The sequence below is a fragment of the Rhea americana genome, unplaced genomic scaffold (assembly GCF_003343005.1).
Source record: "Rhea americana isolate MKP2758 unplaced genomic scaffold, rheAme1 scaffold_46, whole genome shotgun sequence".
Classification (NCBI taxonomy): domain Eukaryota; kingdom Metazoa; phylum Chordata; class Aves; order Rheiformes; family Rheidae; genus Rhea; species Rhea americana.
In genome coordinates this window covers 5,421,067-5,443,173 of record NW_028186601.1, presented here as the reverse complement: position 1 = coordinate 5,443,173, position 22,107 = coordinate 5,421,067, and the positions used below count along the sequence as shown (strand labels likewise).

The following is a 22,107-nucleotide window of genomic DNA, read 5'->3' as shown; positions in this document are numbered from 1 at the left end:
CTCAGAGACACTTCTAGCTGTGCTGCCTACTTTCTGGTGCTAGTGAACAGTTTATTACGAACGGAGGATCCCACTCTTGGGACACAGTGCTTTGGGGCAAAGCAGTACATGCACTGGAAAGAATAACTACTCTGATTTAAGTTTCCTGCAGTGAAGAGTGGAATCAATCTGGTCAAGGAGTTTTTCTTCACAGTTCTATAGAAAACTATCCCACAGCCCCTTGGAAGCACCTGCGTTGTTTCCTTCTGTCGCCTTCTAGTTTGTTTTCATACTTTCATTTGAATAACCGCTATGGCAGTACTTGCCAGGAAAAGTTTTTGTTTAGTTTTTYTAAAGGAGCATCTTAGAATATTTATTTTTGAAAGAAAACTAAACTTATTAAAAAGCACACAGGGACTTAATCAAAAAGAAAGGAAAAAAGTAGAGTAAAATTTTGAGTTTGCCATCCTCAATTAATCTTATTATATTGGCAAACAGCCAAAAATGAATAAAATTCAGAAGCAAGATTCATTAAAAATCTGGCATTATTTTATGAATATTCACAAGGAATAGTAGAAAATACATTTGCAGTGCAATATAACAAGCACGCAGTACTTGAAATTAAAACTACAGCTGGCAATACAGAACAGGATGGAAGAATCATGCAAGAATGCAAAGGAACAAACAGAAGAAATTTATTTATTAACAGAAGAGACAGTGTGCAAATACACCACCAAACCACCAATGGCTACTTCATATCCTCTGTGTCACTCGGCTTTATAAAGCTGGTTCAGTCACAATAAATCTCACAGATTTTAGACCAAGCTTTTACGTCTAATTCCAAGATCCTAATGCTTTTGCTGCTACAAGTTACTTTTTGTTTCATGTTACCTTCCTGCTCCTTCAGATGCCTTACAACCCCCTTAATTCTTCCCCTACAGAACGTACCCTGTTTGCTGTTTGGACAATATCAGGTTTTGTACTTTCCTACTACAGCCTCCATGAGAAACTAAAGACAAGAATCAAAAATAAAACCCTTGTAGCACTGTCCTTTAAGAGAGATGGGCAGTCCAAGCAGGAGCAGCTGCACAGCGTTCATGTACTTCAAACTTGGAGACGCTTATAGACATCAAACATGCAAACCCTAGGCCCTCGTCCCTTTAGATACACCCTAGCAGAGAAATGTTACAGCTGCTCCACGTTGTCTCCAGTCTCTCTTTGTCATAACCACTTTGTACGCTTTGGCAGCGAGTGAGGGCAGAGGAAAGGAGAGGAAAGGAAGCAAAAAGGCAGTGCCGCATCAGTAAATGCTCATTTTTGCTATTGGGATCTTCAGCATCACTGGGTTGACAGGACAACAGCCTAGTGTTTGATCGTGTCACTCTCAGCAGTGCTCCCGCTCTCGGCTGGGATCGTTTCCACGAGCTTGCGGAGTTACGGGTTGGAGCAGTAAGACGTCTCCCCTCCCACCTCCGGCACCTCTGCACCGGCTTCGGAGCCGGTGGGACCACTGGGCAACGCCTCTGCTTCCACAGCGTTTCCTGCAGGGCTGACTGTGTGGTACAGGAACTTGCAGCTGGGCGTTAAGAGCTGGAGGAGAGGACCACGGTATGCAGATTTGCACAGARAGGTGTACAGCGCAGGGCCTCCGCTCTCATCCACTCTTCCCAGTGTAAAGCCCTGAATTTGGGATGTAGAGCTTGCCTGTGAAACCACTCCTAATTGAAACTTGGTGCAGATCTATGCGTTGAAGGGAAATGTCTTTGCACCTCCTCGTATAAGGGATTCCRTTCGTTCCATCTGCCCCCGGCAGAYTCACCTTACAGATGAGTATAGGGACACGGTCCAAGTCTGCTCTTAAACTACTGGCAATCGGCTTCTTCCTGCTGGTTTGAGAGCACAGCCACCATGCATGGCGGGCAGAGCTCACTCGCCTTAGCACAAGATCGCTGCCGTTTCAGGCAGAGGGCAGCTACTAAGGAGATTTTCAGGCAGGTTTTCTACTCGGTTAAGGTGTAACTTGTATCTCCATGTAGGGATAGACAGGCAATGAAGACTGTCAAGAAACGGAAATCAAACAGAAGGGGGAAAACTCACAGAAAAACRGTTAAGCCCTCTTTCCAGATTCCCCAAGTGTCCCGTTATTTGATGTCATTTCTTCCTCATCCTTAGAGAGTTCACCAGAATAAAAATYGCATCAATATTCATATTCTTTTTTAGTTCATAATTATTCTTTCATGAAGATTTGAGGAACGATTTAGCAYAGGCTTTGTAAGAAAAAAGTGAATTGTTCATTAATCCTGATTAGAACTGTCTAAAATCTTTAAAATAACTAACTCTTTGTCTTCCAGACTTCAGATGATTCTTTGGGGAGTTAGATATATTTTTATATATTTGATTTCTTCAAGCTCTCTGGAAAAGAGCATTTTTCTAAAAGTATGTTTGCCTTTGACTAATTTTTCAAGCTGAAKGGGAACAGAGACTTGGCTACGGCACGTTATGACATCCAGCCTTGGGAGGGTGCTTTTCCAGTTTTTATCGCATTCAACTGTTTCACTAAGCACAGGACATTTGCAGTCTTTATAAACACTGATGTTAAGCTAACAGCAGGGGAGCTGGCAGTGACTCTCAGCCAGTTCCAGCTGGGGTTGACTTTATCTAGTGACATTCTTTCAAAAGAAGACCATGTATCAAGATCCCAGTGACGGACCTTTTCTGCAGTGATTGAGCCTTCTCTTATGAGAGTAATATGGGAGCCTAAATTTTGTTTGTTTAAAAATACCTTTCTGGATCATGTTTTCTAAAATGCTTATTTTCATATTTTTCTGGTGCTCAGTATCCACAATTAAACTTGGACTTCCGAAAAGGAACACAACGTCCGTTCGGACACCTGTGCAATAGGCAGCGTTTCAGAAAGAATCCGTACCCGGTAAACTGAGATCTCCCAGAAAATCACACCATTTATTTTGGYGCCTAAAAGGATCTGAGTGCTTTAGAAAAGCCAGCCTACCTGCATGTCTCTGTCACTGCGATTTGTCCTTATCCTGATACTCACATCTTCAGCTATGTCAAATGGTATTTGTTCTCCCCTCTTCTGAAGTGCCTCTCTCCTTTGTATAGGGCACCCAGCGGCAGTAACAAAATCTTCCCCAATACACCCAAGCAGACCACTCACCGAATTCATTTAGCAACAACTTTATCAGGTTTCTAATCTGTCCTACATTTCGTTCAGGCCTTTTATGTAACCATATATGCAATACCTTTGCTGCCAGGTAGTGGAAACTAAAGGAGAAAGCTACTATTGCACAAAGTAACACAAGAAGCCTATGTGAATTCATGATCTTGTTGATCTTTTTTTTTTTTTTTTTTTAACTTTGTAAATAAATAAGCAAGTGACTCCCAAAGAGTGACATTTGTGCTTAGTGTACCCTTAAAAAATTGTTAACAGATGGTCTCCTATCCCACAGCAGAGACTCAGTGTTGATAGATAAAATGAAAGCATGATCTTGAAAAAAAAATGGACTCAACAACTGGCAAACTAGATATTTTTAAAGATGCTCTTCTAATGGGGAAAATAATGGTAGCAGAGGTCTCTACCTGGAGAATGACTGTGAGTTTTTGATCCATCTTGAAGAAATTCAGTGGAACTTTCTCAGGGAAAGCAGGCAATAAGAGAGTGGGAGTGGGAGGTTTTGGCAGCCAGGATCAGAATTTTGTAAGGAGATGGAAACAAGATGCACTAAGATAATGTTGGTGTTTATAAGTTTATAAATACGAAAGTCCATGCCAAGGATTATTTGTCCAGCACCGAGCCGTGTCAAGTCTGACTAAACAAAAGACATCCCAATGTAAGGGATGATGTTTATGAGTAGGCAGAGTCATTGCAGGAATTCTGAAAACAGTTTTCAAAAAGAGGGTTTGAATTAAAGAGAAAACATTAATTTTTTTCATTGTGTTGCTTCATTTCTAAGAATTTTTAAATCCTTGATCCTGCAAGATGAGGATGTGAATTTCTGGCTCTGGAAGAACTACACTGGGTGAGCATTTTCTCAGTACAACCTGTTTCTATCAGATAATGCAGTTCAGTTGAAATCAAAATGTTTTGTGGGAAAGTGTCATATTCAGGAAAATAAATTCTGGGAAAATGTCAGAATTAATCCTTTCAACTTTACCATTTCATTTTAACAAAGTAAAAAGTTTCAGTTTGACTTAATCTTTTTATTACTTTTGTTTTGACGTTTATATTAGATGTTAGTTTTAGCGTTACAATGGTTTTGACATTATTGAGAAAACAATTCATTATCAGTGAAATGAAATAACTCAGTGTTTCCAAATCATTTTTTAACTTCCATCCCACTGGGAAATTTTGATGTTTTGTTCCAATTTGTAATGAAAATAAATATAAATGTCAAAATTTCCTGTGGAATGGGAATTTCAGATTCTAACCAGCTCTAATCAACAACAAAGCCATCTGCTTTGTATTAATGACTCGGGGCAGTATGCAGCGCTGCAGAGCAGGGTAATTTCTGCTCTTCAAAATAGTTCACTGAAGTCAATGACATGTGGCAAGTTTATAACTCCTAGTAGTCTAGCGAAAGTTTGAGGCTAGCCATTTTTATTCTTCATAATGTATTGCCAAATTCAAACAATTCATCATTCAAACCCAAGATTTTCCTGTGAATGTATGAGAAAACATCCTCCTAGTGACATATGGCACAGCCTACAGCTCCTACATTCAAAGATAATTTGTTTAAACAGATACATCCTTCCTGAGCTACAGTACAGTAAGCTATTTTCATTTTGCAAAGGTTTTTAATTGATAATTTAATAAGCTATTTTCTCCATGACAGATTCCTATTTTTGAACATTAATAGGAAGATGAATTGTTTTCAATTTTCATCATTCAGATGAGTCATAATTTGAATTCTATTTGAGAAGTTGTATTGTCATGATGGATTTTAGCACTAACAAAATAAAATAACATTTTAATACTGGTTTAATACACCACCTGTGTTATTCTCCCCAAAATCTTTTCCCTGTCTTTACAGATACATTCTTCATGCTGCAGGTATGGGAARAATACATATTTGCCCCAGGCTACTAGAGCAATCCAGGCTACTTGCTAAGCTCAACTGTGTCTCCTGAAAAGTTCCATGTGGCCAAGAACGCAGTTAACTTYGGTGATGATGGTGTCTCCTCTTTTTCTAAAATTTGATGATTCAAGCTGCTCATCAAGGTTCTACTCAAATCAACCAGAATTAAAGCCCCATTACAGGAGCAGCACTAGGAGCATGGGGTAGTGGGCAGCCCAAGGAAGGTTCTCCTCCTCTCTCTTCCTCTGTAGCTGAGTGCTCTTCAGTCATGAATGTAAGTCATGGGGTAGAGCAGGCAAGGAAGAGCTCGTAGACCAGACATTCATTTGGATGAGAAAAGAGTTTGGGCTCCAGACCCCAGTCCTTGAGTATCTGTATCTTTTAAGGGCATCTCAGCATGAAGGGAAGTGTCTTGGGAGTGAGGCTTGCACTACTCTTGGTGTAGATAAGGTGCCCTGTGCTCTCCGTGGGAGAGGCAAACACTTCACTTTTAGGTGTACTGATCTGCCCTCTTCAGGCACCTCTGTTCCTTATGCAAGCAATGGAAWTTGGGAACAGCCTAAGTTAAGGCAGGTTTGGGGAGGGAGGGTCTCCCACTGGCACATCCTCAGAGTACCTGCTTCTCTCTACTGACTGTGCTGGGAATGTGGGCACCTGATCCAAGTGGGCTGGACCCAGGTCCCTACAACAGGCGTCTGATGCGGAGACACTGGATTCTCTTCCCTCTGACCGCAATTTGCGCACTAACTTCATGGGAAACTTGGCCTGGATATGATGGATTAAATTAATACAAGATGACTGATTTTTATTTGTTTTGAAATTCAGAATGATATCAAGTCCTGACAGTACACTCTGATAAACACTAACCCACATCTTACCCAAACGCTAGTTCATGCATAAGACAGGATGCTACCTGATTTTAGAAATTACTCGAGAGGAATGAATTTGGAAGTTTGAACAACACAGTAAAGGTCGATGAGCAAACTCCCTTCAGAGGCATAGAAAAGCATTTTACAAATGAAGTACAAATTAGATACAGAAATGATTTGCTGTGCTTCTCTCTTTCACACCAACAAACACATTTGCACACTTGTGTAATCTTTATGTTCTCCCTATTGCTTTTTATGCATAGGCAAAGCACTAAGAGTTCTCCACATTAAGTACAGGTAGCAGCTACTCTTATAAACAATACTGTTTTACAAAGGATACTTGTAATGGCATCTGTCATTAGTCATAACTAAATATAGACCGTAGGAAAACAAAAAACATTTATGAGCAACTAAGTCAAGAAAAAATATTTGCCTGTTCATAGCATCACCCACAGTGATGCTATAGTGAGGAATACTCTACAAATACCAGGACTGAATCCAGACTGAAACGTCTAAATTATGTATTTGAATGTTTTTCTGCCTTTACTGAATTCAACTGTACAAAAGCCAATTGAGATGAACTCCTCTGCAAATTAATGGGTTAACATTCTCTGAGGAAGTAAACCAAGCTCATTAGATAACTGTTTTCAGACAAAGCAACCATTTTTTCTCATGTGAACAACAAACAATTTATATTATTGTTGAAAAGCATGAGTGGGAGAACCCTTTCTTTCCAGAGTTTAACTTCAGGGATATCAGATATTATCCAATATGGAATAAATTATTTTTTCTACCCCTTCGTAGCAATTGTAAATAAATAAAAATGCTGCTCCTATTGTATTTTCAGGCCTGTTTACTTTTGCCTCTTTACTGCTTTCAAGATGTCAGCTTCTCTGAGATCTCAGTTTGCAATTCACTTTCCTTGCATGTGGCTTTTACTATCTACCCCCATTTTTCATTTCCTAGGACTTCTGTTTACTGTGTTATAACATCACACAGTAACCTTGACTACACAGTGAATCCTTTGATTTTTTTATTTCTCTTTTTCCTTTTTATTTTCCTCTGCTATTTCTTAACCCCTTGGAGGAAACATTTTTCTTTCGTTTTCTATTATCTTTGAAAAAGTCCATGTCACATCTTCTCTTTTCAGTTTTTATCTCCTCTGTATTTCTGTTCCCAGCGTTAGTGTTTCCCAGACCATACAGTGTGTAGAAATAATACCCTAACAAAGAAATACGTTATGACCCAAGCAGCAGGGTTTGGAAACTTTGGAAGGAGGCCATCTGTAGCAGAATCTCTCTCTCTCTCATGAAATCATCTGCAAAAGAAATAGGTAGTGAAGACCTATTCTGTATCTCATTCTTTGCAGTTTATTCATGTTTCAGCCACAGCCTTTTGTATTGCTGCCTTTATCTTCATGGCAGAGTACAAGTACAGCTGGTACTGAGAGAAGTTTCTGAACTTTTCAGAGCATCATAACCAAATTATCGCTAGAAATTCAGATATTGTTGATCTGATTCATTTTCCTGGAAAGCAATGCTTTTCAGACATGGAAAGGAGTGGAAACAGTATGTGAAATGCTGACTTTGATGAGAATTTTTTGCCTGTCATGAATGGAAGATGAATTGGTTACATAATGGTAAATATTTAAGATCCATTCAGCAAAGTATGCAGTTTTGTAATCATAATCTTACTGATACCTGTATCACTAGTCTTATTTGTTCCAATTTCTTTTCTTGCTTTGTATGCCCCTGTATAATTGTCTTCCTACAGTAACCCTAACTTCTCACGTCTTCAGTATCGTATCTTGTAAAAACGAAAGCCTTGCATTTGAAATTGTCTTCTTCTCACTGTCTGCTACATAGACCTCTTAAAATGTCCTTAAAATATCTTCAGGTAACACCCTTTCTTCCACATCATCTTCACCAATAATTTACCTCTCAACTCACTCCCTCAATGCTCCACACTTCCTCTCCATGCATCTAATGTTTCTTAATTCTCTCCTCCACTACCAGTGTTAGGAAAATCAGCGAAGCTTTCCTGCATAGAAGCAGCATGAACACTGAAGAATCAGCCCACTGTTTGTAAAGTGCCATATAAAATCACCATACAAATTACTTATTCAATAATAAAAGCACATCCTGTTCCACAAAACATGTCTCATATCTTAATGTTCTAATGACTTCACTGGAAAGTCACTTAAATCAGTGAGCAACACAGGAACCCTCCTGTGAATTGCCAAACGAAAGCTCCAAGAAAGATTAAGAAATTGATAACTATGCAAATGTATATAGAAATTCTGACTTTTTACTTGCTTTTTCCTTATCTGAAGGAAGATGTTCCCCATGAGAGTTACTGTTTTTTAATGAATGTTCTAGGAAAATAAGCCATTCATGAAGAAGCAATATGTATTTCATGCACGGTGCTCTAAAATCTTTCACTTGCCTAAATTAAAATAGGGGTGTTTTCGCATTATTTTACACAGAATGATAAAACAGTCCCTTTTCAACAGTTTACCAATCGGCACTCAGTAAGATTCATTTAATCTCAATCTTTTATTTAGTCTAAATGAAAGATGTAACTGTCATGACACCATGAACAGTTCAAACCCACGCATCGTTCATTCATCTGTGATCAGATGGGAATTGCTTTCAGTGACCTTATAATGATCTATGAAAACTTGTATTATCATATCTTGTCATTCCTCTGATTTTTAAAAGGCTAGCATTAAAGTTGTCTTTGAAGTTGGTTTTCAAGCACTTAAAAAAATGCAAAAAAAAAAAAAAAAAATCCCACACAACAATTTGAGGACAAAGCCAGAATTTTATTATCATTACAGAAGAGTAGGAACGGGATAGAGCAATACCCTAGATTTTGGCAGCGAACATTTCTCCTGGCAACTTCATTAAACAGCCATTCCCACTTTATGACTTACCAGCAAAGAGCTGGCATTTCTGAGCATGACTGATGGGTCCTCCCTGTGCTAACAGAATTAGAAACATCAATAATTCTTAGATTAATTGCTTAGAAAATTTCCAAGAGGCAAACATTTCCTTATTTATAGACCCTTGTTTTCTGCTGTAGTCAAAGCAGTAGAGGCCAAAGTTCAACTACATGTACTTCACTTAAATGATAGGATCCCTCTACTCTGAGTTACACATGTAAGCAGAAACAACACGTGCATCAGCTATGGGGGAGGACCKTATACAGTGAGCCCCCAAGTCCCAGATCCTGAGTAAATCCTTGCTAGCTCACCACTTCGCAATGCAAGAAGCCTGCAAGCACTAGTCTCACGTATCTCTATTTCCTTCAAAGGGAGTACAAGATGTGGATGCATTAGGGCCTTGAAACGAGACTATGGAGGCACCAGGATCGTGAGTGCACTGAAGGGAATCTGTGCCCCATGATGCTGGCTCCACCAAAAGGAAGGTTTGCATGCAGCTAGCAGGTGGTAAAAAACCTGAGCTGGCCAAGAGGCCAGACCCAGATCCACATGGGAATGACGTGCTCTGCAGGAGTACTGGCAAAACACTTGTRGTAGCCACCTCAAGCACCAAGCTGAAACTGAGGGACCTGCTATTAAAATGAAAGTCTCCTCACTTACACTTCTTCTCTTGCTCATTCAAGAAAAAAAGGTTTCTCCAAACATGTTTTGTGTAGCCTTCCCCACCCACTGCCTAAATAAACATCTGAAAATCCAACAGTGGGCTTGATTTCTGTCTGGAAGTCCGTATGAGTGCTCCTGGAAGCTCCACATGCTGCAGCACGGCTGGGTGCCACAGTCCTCTGTGATACAAAAATTGGGTGTCATCTGCCTCTTCTATGCTTGCAATGGATAGAAAGGGTTAAATACCACAGAATTGTGTGAGCAGGGATAAATACCATTGCTAAGAAACTGTATTTTTGAAGAAGGGTAGTATCTTTTACTTGAGCAACTAATGAAGTCTGAATAAACGGACTTTCACAGGTACCTCAGCAGGTCAGACAAATCTGCTCAAAGAGTGAGCACCAAGCTGAACACAGGACAGAAACAGATTGCCCATAAATTAATCCTTGATAATGTGCTAGAAACTTGTCAGAAGAGAGTAATTAGCATGTGTGGAGCAGAGAGGGGCATTAGCAGAGGAGGAGGCAGCCATTAATGTCTATGAAACAGAAATAGGCAGTTAGCACCTGAAAAACAGTGATGGATTAGTGAAAGTGTGGTGAGAGGTAAAATGCAAGGGGCTACAAACTCTGTCACCTCTAAGACCGTGATCAAAGTTAGTTGCTTCAAGCTCACTTTAAAGATACTATATACGCCTTCCTGTAAGGATCAGAACTGTGAGGCCAGCACTGGAGTGGCCATTTTACAAAAAAAGATTTTCCCCATCATGTTTATGTGATTTTCCCAATAATGTCCTTCTCAGTCATCCATGTGAGGTCATTCTGACATTTGGACATTACATAGTCTCACATTCTTCATTTTAAAGGAGGCAGTTAATGCCTAAGAACATATGTATCATATTTGGGGACAGGTATGTACAGAACCCACTGATTTTGAAGGTCTTGTGGGGCTGTGGCAACAGCTGGTTTTGGCTAATCTTTCTTGGTTCCTTGGGCAATATACTTCAGCTAGTGAACTGGGCAAGGTTGGAAGCTATTGGAAATAAAGTGGAAGAGCTCTGGGAAATATATTTCGAGGTGTGATCTCATTCTTGCACAGGTTATAATTCTTTAATGAATTCTCCATATAGATTCCAGTCTGCAAGACTCAGCAGTATATGTCAAAGAGGTATTCTATTTTTTCCTGTGTATGAATTAATCTAGTAAAAATATTTCCTTCCACACAAATCTATATTCTCGGGCCATCATGATGATAACACCTGCACCACGTTATGTGGACTAGTATATCCATACACACAAACACACACGTTCTCATGTCTCATTCTTGATTGGTGACAGTAAACTATACCATAAAGAAAAGGAGAAGGAAACTCCCAAACGCTATAATGAGTTTAAACACAGGCATCTCACAAGCAGGCAGAGGCTCAGCTTTGTCAGCATCTTGCTGACTATCAGGTTCAAGCTGTTCATCTACATACAAATGCAGATTAATTTTTTTCCTTCTACCCCAAGATAGAAGACAGGCAGAATTGCATTGCCTAGGACAAACCCGTAACAAGGACTTGAGCACATACCTCCAAGTGCCTTCGGCACCAGACAGCACAGGGCACCTAATACTGAACAGGATATGGCATGTCCAGCTTCCCTTCGAATGACAGCATTGACACACCAGTATTTTACACATCACATACAATCTGATTTTATTATTTATTAAATAATGTATCAGTCCTTTTAAGCACAAGTTTAAGGTGAGTTAAAAGCAAACAAGGATGCCTGGGGAAGATTAGGCAGTTCAGACTTAGCATTAAAATATTAATCCTTCAGAGTATGAGTGAGATGCTCAGAGAAAGTACTTTCTGTGTGTAGTAGCTGCGCTGGAGCAAGGACAAGAAGAGTTACACTTTAGAGAAGAAAAATCCCACATTTGAAAGGTGTTTGGTACGATGCCTCACAAGGATGAATCTGTCTCTCATTTCTGAATCATTCTATATGTATATTAGTGGTCACAGAGATGAATGAGTAGTTTCCTTAGATTTTGTATAATACTTTGCTGTGCTTCACATACACACATTATACAGACTGTTTTTCCAATACTGTTGCCAGATCTAAACATCCAAATTTAAGCAGAACAAATAACTGATGCAAAGGACAAAAACACTATCACTGAATTGAACATATGTCATTTCCTAAACAACACAACACATTCACTTTGAAAGTAGTTCTAAACAAGAAGACATTTTTGTTGTTTTTTTTTTACAGAAGTCTATCCCCATGGATTACTACTCTTCTATCCATCCAACGAGCATTTGGGAAATCACATTTTAAACCTGGGAGTTCTGCAGCTTTTATATATTCTAAAATCATTTCTTTACCAAATTAGCTGCTAACTCTCCCCCCAACAGGTTAATCAAAATTAGACTGAAAAATGTCTAGAATATGTTATTCACAGAAGAAAGGATGCGACCGTCTTTTAGAAACACCTTGAAACCCTGCTGAAAGATTCATGAAAATCACCACTGAATAAGAATGTTCAGATGCATCTTGTTATTTCTAATAAAGATATACAGATTAGGGTGGCTGAAATAGGAAGCTCTGCAGATCTTTACTGGGATGTGTAGAGACCCATACTCAAATAGATGGGTAAGGCTGCGCCTCATGGGATAGTTATATATGTGTGTGTGTGTGTGTGTGTGTGTATGTACATCCCCCAATAAACACACTCAAATTATACAGGGTAGGGGGGGACTAGCAGTGAGATGCAGAGGAGGTTCCACCAATTTGCCAGTAAAGAGTCCTTCTACGTCTGAGGAATTACTGAATAAAAGGCTAAGGGTAGCACAACCTTTGAATTACAAGTAAATTCCTTCTCTCCAAATCGATCTTTCTCATTCTCAAAGAGATTCCACTCTTAAATTTCTGCAAGCACTTTCAAAGAGGTGACACAAAAATAAAGCATAAAGGACAGAAAAATCTAGCTATATTATTATAGATGCTATAATTTTATAAAAATAGTTGCAAGCTAAGAGAGTTGAGAAATGAAAACACAGATCACCTCAATTTAGCTTTTCCAAACTCAACTATTTGACTTTGAAAACTTACTTTTAATGTACAGTATATATATATATACAACATCAGCATCAATAATTTAGGAAGACATGAACTTTCAAAGGAGGAGAAAACAAGAGACATCCTGATTCAGTCTTTGTTTACCAAGTAGGTTAGAGCAAACCTGAGTGAGGACTAGGTTGCACAGGTGGGATGTCAAACTGAAGTACTAATGCTCGGAGGAGGGAATCAAATGACTCCTTCACATCGCATGTGGGCTAGACCTGAGGTCAGCTGTCAAAGCCACTTTGTACAGAATTGACTGCACCTTCATGTGACCTTGAAGCTGCAGGTCTGTTAAGCTGCTGCAGTGAGAGCTGTGGTGAGGCATCCACTGAGTCAGAAGCAGATGCTGATAGCTGGGTGCTTGCCTCCTTTTTCCATGACTGCAACATAAAAATGTGCATTAAATAAGCAGTTGCCTAAAAGTGTGCTGCCCATTGAATAGACTCTTTCCTGGTCCCTCTCCAGCTCCAGAGAGATTTTTTCTGGTCTATGTGAGTAACAGGTTACTTCTCTCCTACACCAACTCAGCCAAGCTGGGCAGCATGCTATTAAGCTTTGGCCAAGCTTTTCAGAACGAGTCCATAACATTGCACTATTCTGGTGGAAAGAAAGGTTCCTAAAGCCCAGTGTTCATTACCTCTATGAGCTGAACTCACTGGCATCAGAAAAACGACACTCCTAACAAACAACGAATGGAATAAAGAGTAGGAAAATGAGTGAATATTAGTGTGCTAGGGCATGAAATGATGAGAGGGGACTCATTTAGTCAGCTCTTACAACAACAAAATGGATTGCAACTGCAGCTCAGCAAAATAATTATATGTCCAAAAATAAAGACAAAAATGTGATTTCCAGCAATTTCATGGTCAAAGGAGAAGTGACTGTTAAGCATCCAGGCTGTTCTCCTCCACCACCAGGAAGAGCATTGCCTGCCAGCCTTCCCAACCGGAGACAGCTGTGCCTAGAGATGCTGTAAGGACTACATAGCAGCAGAGACTGTGAGAAACTGCTGTTCAGTGGCCACAACTCTCTCACTGTGGAATGCTCCACAAATGATGTCCCTGACCAAGAAACCCTATTTTAGCATTTGTGTTCATTTTGGCATTTAGCATTCAAGGTTTCAGTGGGAATCTTATGCTGGATCTCCTTGGATAGGCCTGTGTTGTGCTTTTGAGGGAAAGGTGGCACTGTCATTTTCCCTGTTTTGTAAAATCTTTAAATCGGTATTCTTCAGCATAATCTCCATTATCCACATTGCGCTCCATTTAATATGTGGATAGTTTTAAGTTAGCAACCACACTAGCCAGAGCAAATTCCAACACCAAGCGGAGCCAGGCAACAACAGCAAAACAATGAAAACTCATAACTCATCAAAAAGGTGATACCTGGCAGCTCCAAGTCAAGAAAATACTAAAGAGGGAGTCAAGTAGCATAGGAGCAGAACAACTATCTTTAGAAGGCAGTGGGACAGCAGCCTGGATACGTAGATCTGAGTTCATGAGTTACAGCTCTGGAGCCATTCTTTTAGGGTATTCATCTTCCCTATGCTTCTGTCCACCAAGGAAGTTTCTGATGAAGGGTTCATGCACAGAGCAACAAGAAGCAGGTAAGACACCTAAAGGAAGAGCGAGATGAACCACAGGAAGTTCCGCCTGACCGTGAGGGGGAATTTCTTCCCTGTGAGAGTGACGGAGCACTGGARCAGGTTGCCCAGAGAGGTTGTGGAGTCTCCTTCTCTGGAGACATTCAAGGCCCGCCTGCATGCAACCCTGTCTACCATGCTGTAGGTGACCCTGCTGAGCAGGGAGGTTGGACTAGATGATCTCCAGAGGTCCCTTCCAACCTTACTGGTTCTATGATTCTATGAAAAGTAGGGCCCCTCCACCAAAACATGCCCAAACCAAACAGCTGAAAGGTCCTGCTCAGCTGCTATTTGTCCCTGGAAGTGTGCAGATGTGAGAGACTGCCTTCTTAATCACATTTCTCAATGTAATCCAAGTTATATATACCAGTCTTAATAGGGCCTAGAACCTACCCCATATGCAATTTTTCTGGAGATCTAGAAACTAGTTGTTCCTTTGGCTAAGGCTCTTCAGAAAGTCCATCCGGAAGGCACGCACAGGGAGAGGCCAAGCCTCTCATTAAATCCCAGGGTCACTACCACTTAAAGAACAAAATATTAAACATGGGCTTTGCAGCTCTTAATCACGTCAAGCCTTCTCCTCTTACTACTTTTGATTTTCAGGAATATTCCTTATATTCCACAGGCAAATGAGGTATAAATTATTCATCCCTCCTGACGTTCAGTGTTTCTGTGGAACAAGGAATTTCAGTTTCATTAGCCAAACTGTGTGGGAGGCAGAAAGCAGAGTCCGGGAGCTCAGGCACTCAGAAACCAACACACTAGTCACAGTCTTCTTATATATTTCATCAATGCAGTTTGGTGCTCACGGTTTGACACTTTCTGGTAACCCGTGTGCTCGTCCACAAGGCAGTCACAGTTATCAGTTCATCTCCAGTGAAAGTCATGGAAAGGAAATTATTTTTTTTAAAAAAAATGATGAGGCTTTCTGTAAAAACTCCAAAACAACAGACTTTTCCTCACTCAGGCTTTCCAAAACTGTCTGCCTTTAGGTCAAAAGCAAATATGAGTTGCAAAGAAGAATTTGAAAGAAGTTTTCAGTAATCAGAAGGGGAGGGGGCAAAAAGGGCAGAGAAAATCAAGCCTGTTTGTTTTTCTCTCTCCGGAAAGCTCTAATGGCAGAGATGTTCTGTATTATGTGACACGTGTAGTAACATTATCATAGAATCACAGAATCAGTAAGGYTGGAAGGGACCTCTGGAGATCATCTAGTCCAACCTCCCTGCTCAGCAGGGTCACCTACAGCATGTTAGACAGGGTTGCATGCAGGCGGGCCTTGAATGTCTCCAGAGAAGGAGACTCCACAACCTCTCTGGGCAACCTGCTCCAGTGCTCCGTCACTCTCACAGGGAAGAAATTCCCCCTCACGGTCAGGCAGAACTTCCTGTGCTTCAATTTCTGCCCATTGCCTCTTGTCCTGTCACACGGGACAACTGAAAAGAGTTTGTCCCCGCCCCCTTGACACCCTCCTGTTACCTAAGTGAATAGGAACAGATCAAAAAGAGTTGATGAGAGATGCAATAGACTGAGTATACTAATAGTCCTATTGACCAAGAAATCTCTTTGATAATTATTATTTCTCTTCATGTAGTGGAGAAACTTCTTTCAAGGTCTCATTTTTCAATAACTCCTGTGAGTTTGTCTATACAGTGGAGATGCTGAGGGTATGACTACATTTATAACATAGAGACAGATTAATAGCAGCACCTGCAAGGCCTGGCAGTGCTATACAAATACACAGTGAGAGAGGCCCTGGCTCAACAGCCTGTCTTTGGGTGGAAAACCAGGAGAACAGCAGGTTCAAAAGACTTTCTCAGACCCTTGGAGTCACCAGTGGCCAGGATAAGAATTAGAAGCTCCCACTCTATTTTCTATAGCATGCTTTTTACTTTTCCTCTTATCAAGTATTCAGTCATCAAGATGTAAATAAATTGTTTTTTTCACCCTACACTTAAAAGTTGTACATGAAGTCTCTGCTTGCATGCTGGCATACATTAATTATCTTCAGTTTTTCTTTAGGAAAATTATAAACAATAAAAATGGATTTTTTTCAACTGAAGACTTTTAAAATATCACCTGTATCTTAGCGAATGGAATAAGAAAAACATAATTAAGCATTTGCTCTTTTACTCCGATTAATGACTGTAAAATAGCTAGAAAATTCTGAAGGTTGTGGCCATGGTAACAGACACCAGTTTAGGAAGAAGGAAATATTTGAAGTTATAATTCAACATAAATATTGCTCATCTCCATCCCAGAGCTGAAAGTTTACAATCAAAGCTTTGATGTATGCTCTGGTCCTTCTGTTGTGATTTTTCCATATGTATGTTGCATGTTTATTGTGAGAAACTACCATTTATAAGAGCATGATGTGTCTCAAGTGCTACATTAATTCTTGTTTGAAGGAAGAACTGATTTTTGACAATGGACTCGGGCAATTCCTGATTAAAGCTTTTTTTTAAGAAAATGTTAATGCAGCGCTGTAGTGGGCCAGATCTTCTCCAGTATAGAGTTGAGCCTGGAGAACTCCTTGACTTGGTTGAGGAAGAACTAATAGAAACTGATGAGACTCCCCGAAACACCTACCCTCATCCAGCACTGGCCACTTTCTATTACCTCCTCTGTCTCCTCTTACACTGTCCTGCTTGGGAGCCATTGGTCAGATAGTCCACTCTACCTTGCAGCTCCTCAGGCACATACCATTCGGGAAGGAAAAGATCATTAGTCAAACAAAGCCCAACAAAACAAAAACCACAACAGAGTGGCTGGACAAGCTGAAGCAGAGGTCGTGGAGGATTATACAAATGTACTGCACACAGAGCCGATCAAGCGGATCAGGAGCTGTGTGAGATGATTGAAACTGCTCGCACCAAGCATTAGCAGTGAAGAAAAGGCCTTCTGTGAGTGCAATGGTAATGTAGAAGTTATGTGCAGTCATGGGACAACTCTCTCAAACAGGAACCTATAAGCAATGTGAATACAGAATGAAGAGTCCAGGCAAAAAACACATTTCCACCCAACTGTTCAATATCAGCCATGGTTCATACAAAAATCACAAACGTTCCTCTTTGAGATGCACACATGGTAAAATGTCTAAGAGGCCTGAAAATAAGCAGGCAAAGGAAGGCCTGGGAAGTTGGTGAACCCAACTAAAATCACCAGTTGGTATTTTTGAAGGCTTCCTGAAAAACTGGTCTGAGGTTCACATCTACAATTGGTATGAAACACAGCTGCTGTCTGGAGGGCAGTTGTGAACCTCTTGCTTTAGGTGCAAGTAAAGGTCATAAGGTCATAAGGCTTCCTAAACAGGCAAGAATTAAGGACGTGGTGGGAGTGCCTGAAAACTTTTTTTTTTTTTTGGATGTGTGTGTGTGCATGATTTCCCTTTGAAGAGCGGTGCACAGTAAGTGCTCAAATAGCACAAACAAGTAATTTATTAGGATTAAGAGTAATTTATTAGGAGTAATTTATTAGGATAGAAGTAATGTGTATTTTTTCCTGAGGGGTTTCACATTAACAAGATTCCATTATGAGCTAACAAGAGGTTCTTTTAGCACACAGTTTGGAGCATTGTACATTAGGGCTTTCATAAAGCAAGACAACATAACCAAGAAAAGAATTTCTTCTTGTCCTGATCAATAATGGTTCCAAACTGACATTAAAATAGCCCATACAGAGCACATTGCTAGATCCTACAGTGTAAATGTTCCCTTTTCAAATATGAAGTCAACTAAAAGTTAGGGAAAGTGTGGGAGCTGCTTTGCGAACTCCACATGGCCATGTTAGCATGGCCCACAGAAATAAAACTACACAGAGCTACTACCACCAATATTACAAGGACTTCATGCCTGTGGTTTGCAACAACACTAGCCTCATAATGTGGCTAGGTGAAAAATTTATCTCAGTTAAGTTGCATAAGAAGTCTAGTCCCACTAACGATGCAGGACAGTGCGATCATGAGTGAAAATTAATGACCYGCTAAGACTTATGATATCTTTTGTGGGGTCACACAGCATCTGCCTGYGCCTTTGCACACCTGTCTTGAAAACATGCAGCCATCTCCTTTCCCAGGTATTAGTCATACCTCGATAGAGCTATTTGCCTTCTCCTGAATTGTAGAGACAAACAAGTTCAGGAGCTCCTCTAAAGAGGTCCAAGCTTCCATTCAGGTTCATTCCTATACACTCCCGGCTCTTAGGATTTTTTTATCATTTGCAAAGTATCTCCTAATGCCACATTTGAGTCTGCTCATTGGGACAGCCTTGTCCCCATGGAGTGCTCTGTTACAGGATCTCATGCTCCTGATAAAGCCTGCATTGCTGTCTCACTCTCATGAACCCATCAGCCTGCCTCTCACTGCTGCCATGAGAGGCCCGTGGTTATTGAATAATTCCTGGACTTCTTCTGACCTTGTGCCCAGCTGGGCTGAAGTAGCTCAGCTGGGATAGCGTTAGACTGAAGATCTAAAGGTCCCTGGTTCAAGCCCAGGCTTCAGCAAGGGGGGGGGTCCTTGTTGCTCCTTCTCTGGAGATATTCAAGGCCCGCCTGGATGCAACCCTGTCTAACATGCTCTAGGTGACACTGCTTGAGCAGGGGGGGTGGACTAGATGATCTCCAGAGGTCCCTTCCAACCTTACTGACTCTATGACTCTACTTCAGCCATTCCTCACCCTGAGGCATGCATACAGACCCTGCAGGCAGTGAGATGTCTGCCCAACATCTCCATTTCATGGATTGCTGCTGTATTCGTAGACCTTCTGATGCCACTTCTTGCTACTTATACTGCAATAACCTACATGAATAAGGCACCTGTAGTGCCACAAATATTCAAAGACTATTCCAGTCCTGTGAGCCTACATTTTTGAAAAGAGTGGAGGTATGTTAGATAGAGGAGATGCAGAAATCAGTTGCAATATAGAAGCCAAATGACCAGTGAGATGACGGGTAGAAATCTCACTTATTTGACATACGTTCCCTATTAYACCTTGACTCACATTGCCTAATCAAGAAGGGCAGGAATGAGGAAGATGCAGTGTTTATTCATGTAGTAAAGAGGGAACTTTGGCAGGCAGCAGGTATGCTATTGGCCTCTGTTGCCCAAAGAGCCCAGAGGCCAGGCAGAGCTGGAAGTGCTGAAACCAGTGGCTCTGCTGAGCTGGCTGCGTTTACTGGCTGCTTGAATACCCAAGGAGAGAGGAGGGCAGTRGAAAGCAGAAGCCACAAACAGCTACAGAACGAGGAAAGAAAGGGAGCTGGTGAGAAGGGGCAGGGACAGGCAGGTCTTCTTCTCATGCAGGAAAACACTGCTCTCTATTTTGCTTGAAGAGTATCTCTAAATCCTGCTTTGCACTGCCTTTCATATGAGCTGTGAAGAGTGACAACAGATGTTCATATACAGAGGGAGGGAAATTTTAGTGCTGCTCTATTTACTTCCCCTGAAGATTTGCTTACAGATGAGAACATTGGAGCAGTGTAACAGCTACCTGAGGGAGGGCTTTTATTTCCTGCTCCTCTGAAGCGTTAGAAATCGAATGGAGTGGAGTGTGCCATGAGGCTTCATTTCRCTGGAGCTTTTATGTTTTAAAATTAGGTTAGCAAATTTACTGCTGCAGTAGCTTAATCTCACAGTGCATTATCCGTACACATGATGGGCTGGAATATGAACTAATTCTGTCAATAAAGTGGCTGTTTGAATCTTGATTGCCAGATACAAGGAATCCAGTCTTTCCTTTGAGATGCTAAGTAACTACAGTCTTATACAGTCCCCTCCCCATGGGTTATGGGCTGGAGGCTTCCCATATCCAAGTTTTCCTTGGAAACAAATGATGCTCTGGAGGGAAAGGAGAGGTGGACAGATCACGCTTCAGGCACACAGGTGCACACTGTGACTCTGCACCAGCTGGTCACAGTAGCTTGGGGATCTGCAGAAATCCTGGAGATTTCTCTGACTAACACCACTAGATTTATATCCACTGGGGACCCAACTGCCGTGCTGAAGGGATGCCGCCCTGGAAGTTCACAGCCAGAACCTCTGGTATTGCCTGAACAGAGCAAGGGCACTGAACTGTATCAGAGCATATGTGTAGAGATACACAGAGTGCTCTGAATTTAGACACAACTCTTAACAAGCAATATGCTTTGATAACTGGTATCAGCCTAGGAGATGACCATTTTAGCATCTCCAAACTCTCCACATCACTTAACTGCAGAAGGCAGGGAAGACATAGCTCCAGATTTAGAAACCTAACTTTAGGTGTCCACAGTGCAAGTGTCTAATACTTCCATGCAAACCATGGAAATCTGGAATTTAGAAACCTCCATCATTGCGGTTTAGAGTGTGATTGACCAAACCCTGGATTCACTGGCTAATTTCAAACAGAAATAGAAATATCAGAGGCTAGTTTCACAACACTGCTTGAGAAGGTCACAGGTCCAGTTTATTCTGAAATGGCTAATGTCAAATTAAATGATACAATTTGTTGTCATGGGGTTCCTTCATTTTAGCAAAAAGAGATGGAAAATGCAGCCTCATGCCAAATTAAAGCTTTTTCTGCCTGATTGCTCAGTTCACCAGACAAACCCTCAGAACAATTATTCTTAGAGCTGTAGCCAAGACAACTGTCCACCAAGGGAACAAGAGGAAGTCTGGATTGTCATGGGGATATCTGGTTATTGGCTTTAGAGCAGCCCAGATGGAGGAATGAGGCGAAGGCTCACCAACCAGCCCTCTACATGCAAAGGTAGAGGTGAAAGCTTATTCTTCAGATCAGAGAATGTTCTAATGTTAATAAGGAAATGTATTTATAGCGCAGGGAACATTCTTCACTAAGAATTCATTTGATATTTCTGAAGTTTTTTTCTTCCTTTTTTCTTAAAGTGAGAATCATTTACTTATTTGGGTATTCAGAAGTAGATGATAACATTGAGAGATATAAGGAAGAAGGGCAAATACTGCATTTTGCTGTCATCAAAAGGGCAGTCAAAGATTCGATAGCCTCTCTTCTCTTGCTTCATTTACACCTAGAAAAGATGTAGCTGTGTTCTCAGGTTTGTGGGACATCACTACTAACTCCTCCCAAAGTCTCTAAACCCTCTGGCGCCAAGGAAGAAAGTACTATAGTCAGATCTTTGTGGGGAATTGCAGGGAGAAGCTGAGGGAGAAGTCTTTCAGTCTTAATCGAAGAACTAACAGGAATGTTGTTTTAGGATTTTTAGTCTTATCCATTTTGAATGTAAAGGGTACAAATACAATTTCTGCTATTCCTTTGCAGGCCAAGATCTTCACACACAGCCCAGAACACAAAAGAATTTTCACCCCAATCCAAATTCCCATAAAAAAAAGTTCACTAAGCCTGAATAATGAGTTTAGTCATTTGAATCATGAATTTGGCTTCATAACCCACTGGGAGACTGAAGCAGAGCAAAACACGTCTGCTAACACCCAGACTTGAGCACCACAATTGGCAAGTCCTGCTGAAGCGAGATCTCAAACTGAAACTGTAGAAATGTTAGAGGTTAGAACTGAAGTTTCTTGGCAGAACTGACCTTATATGGAAACCTCATAGAAAGTCTGTTTGCACTAGCTTTCAAACCAGCACATAAGCTCTCATTTCTAATATACATATGTGTATATACATATATATGTATATATATACACACATTTATATATATATATATAAAATGGTTAATTCAAAATTATATAGGAAAAATCAAAATAAATGATTCCTGCTGAGGGAGGTGCTAGACAAAATAGGACAAATGTTTCCTCTTTAAGGATAATGGGTTGAACTGAAAGAGGAAATCGTAA

At 40.7% G+C, this 22,107-nt stretch overlaps 1 protein-coding gene and 1 non-coding gene across 2 annotated transcripts in view; one reads left to right on the top strand and one right to left on the bottom strand.

Annotated features, from left to right (window-relative positions):
• The window catches only part of NCALD (neurocalcin delta), a 57,516-nt gene that overhangs the window by 19,517 nt on the left and 15,892 nt on the right, over positions 1-22,107 (bottom strand). The window lies entirely within an intron of this gene.
• Positions 18,725-18,797, top strand: TRNAF-GAA (transfer RNA phenylalanine (anticodon GAA)). Its single transcript has one exon. It is a non-coding gene; the product is annotated as a tRNA-Phe (tRNA).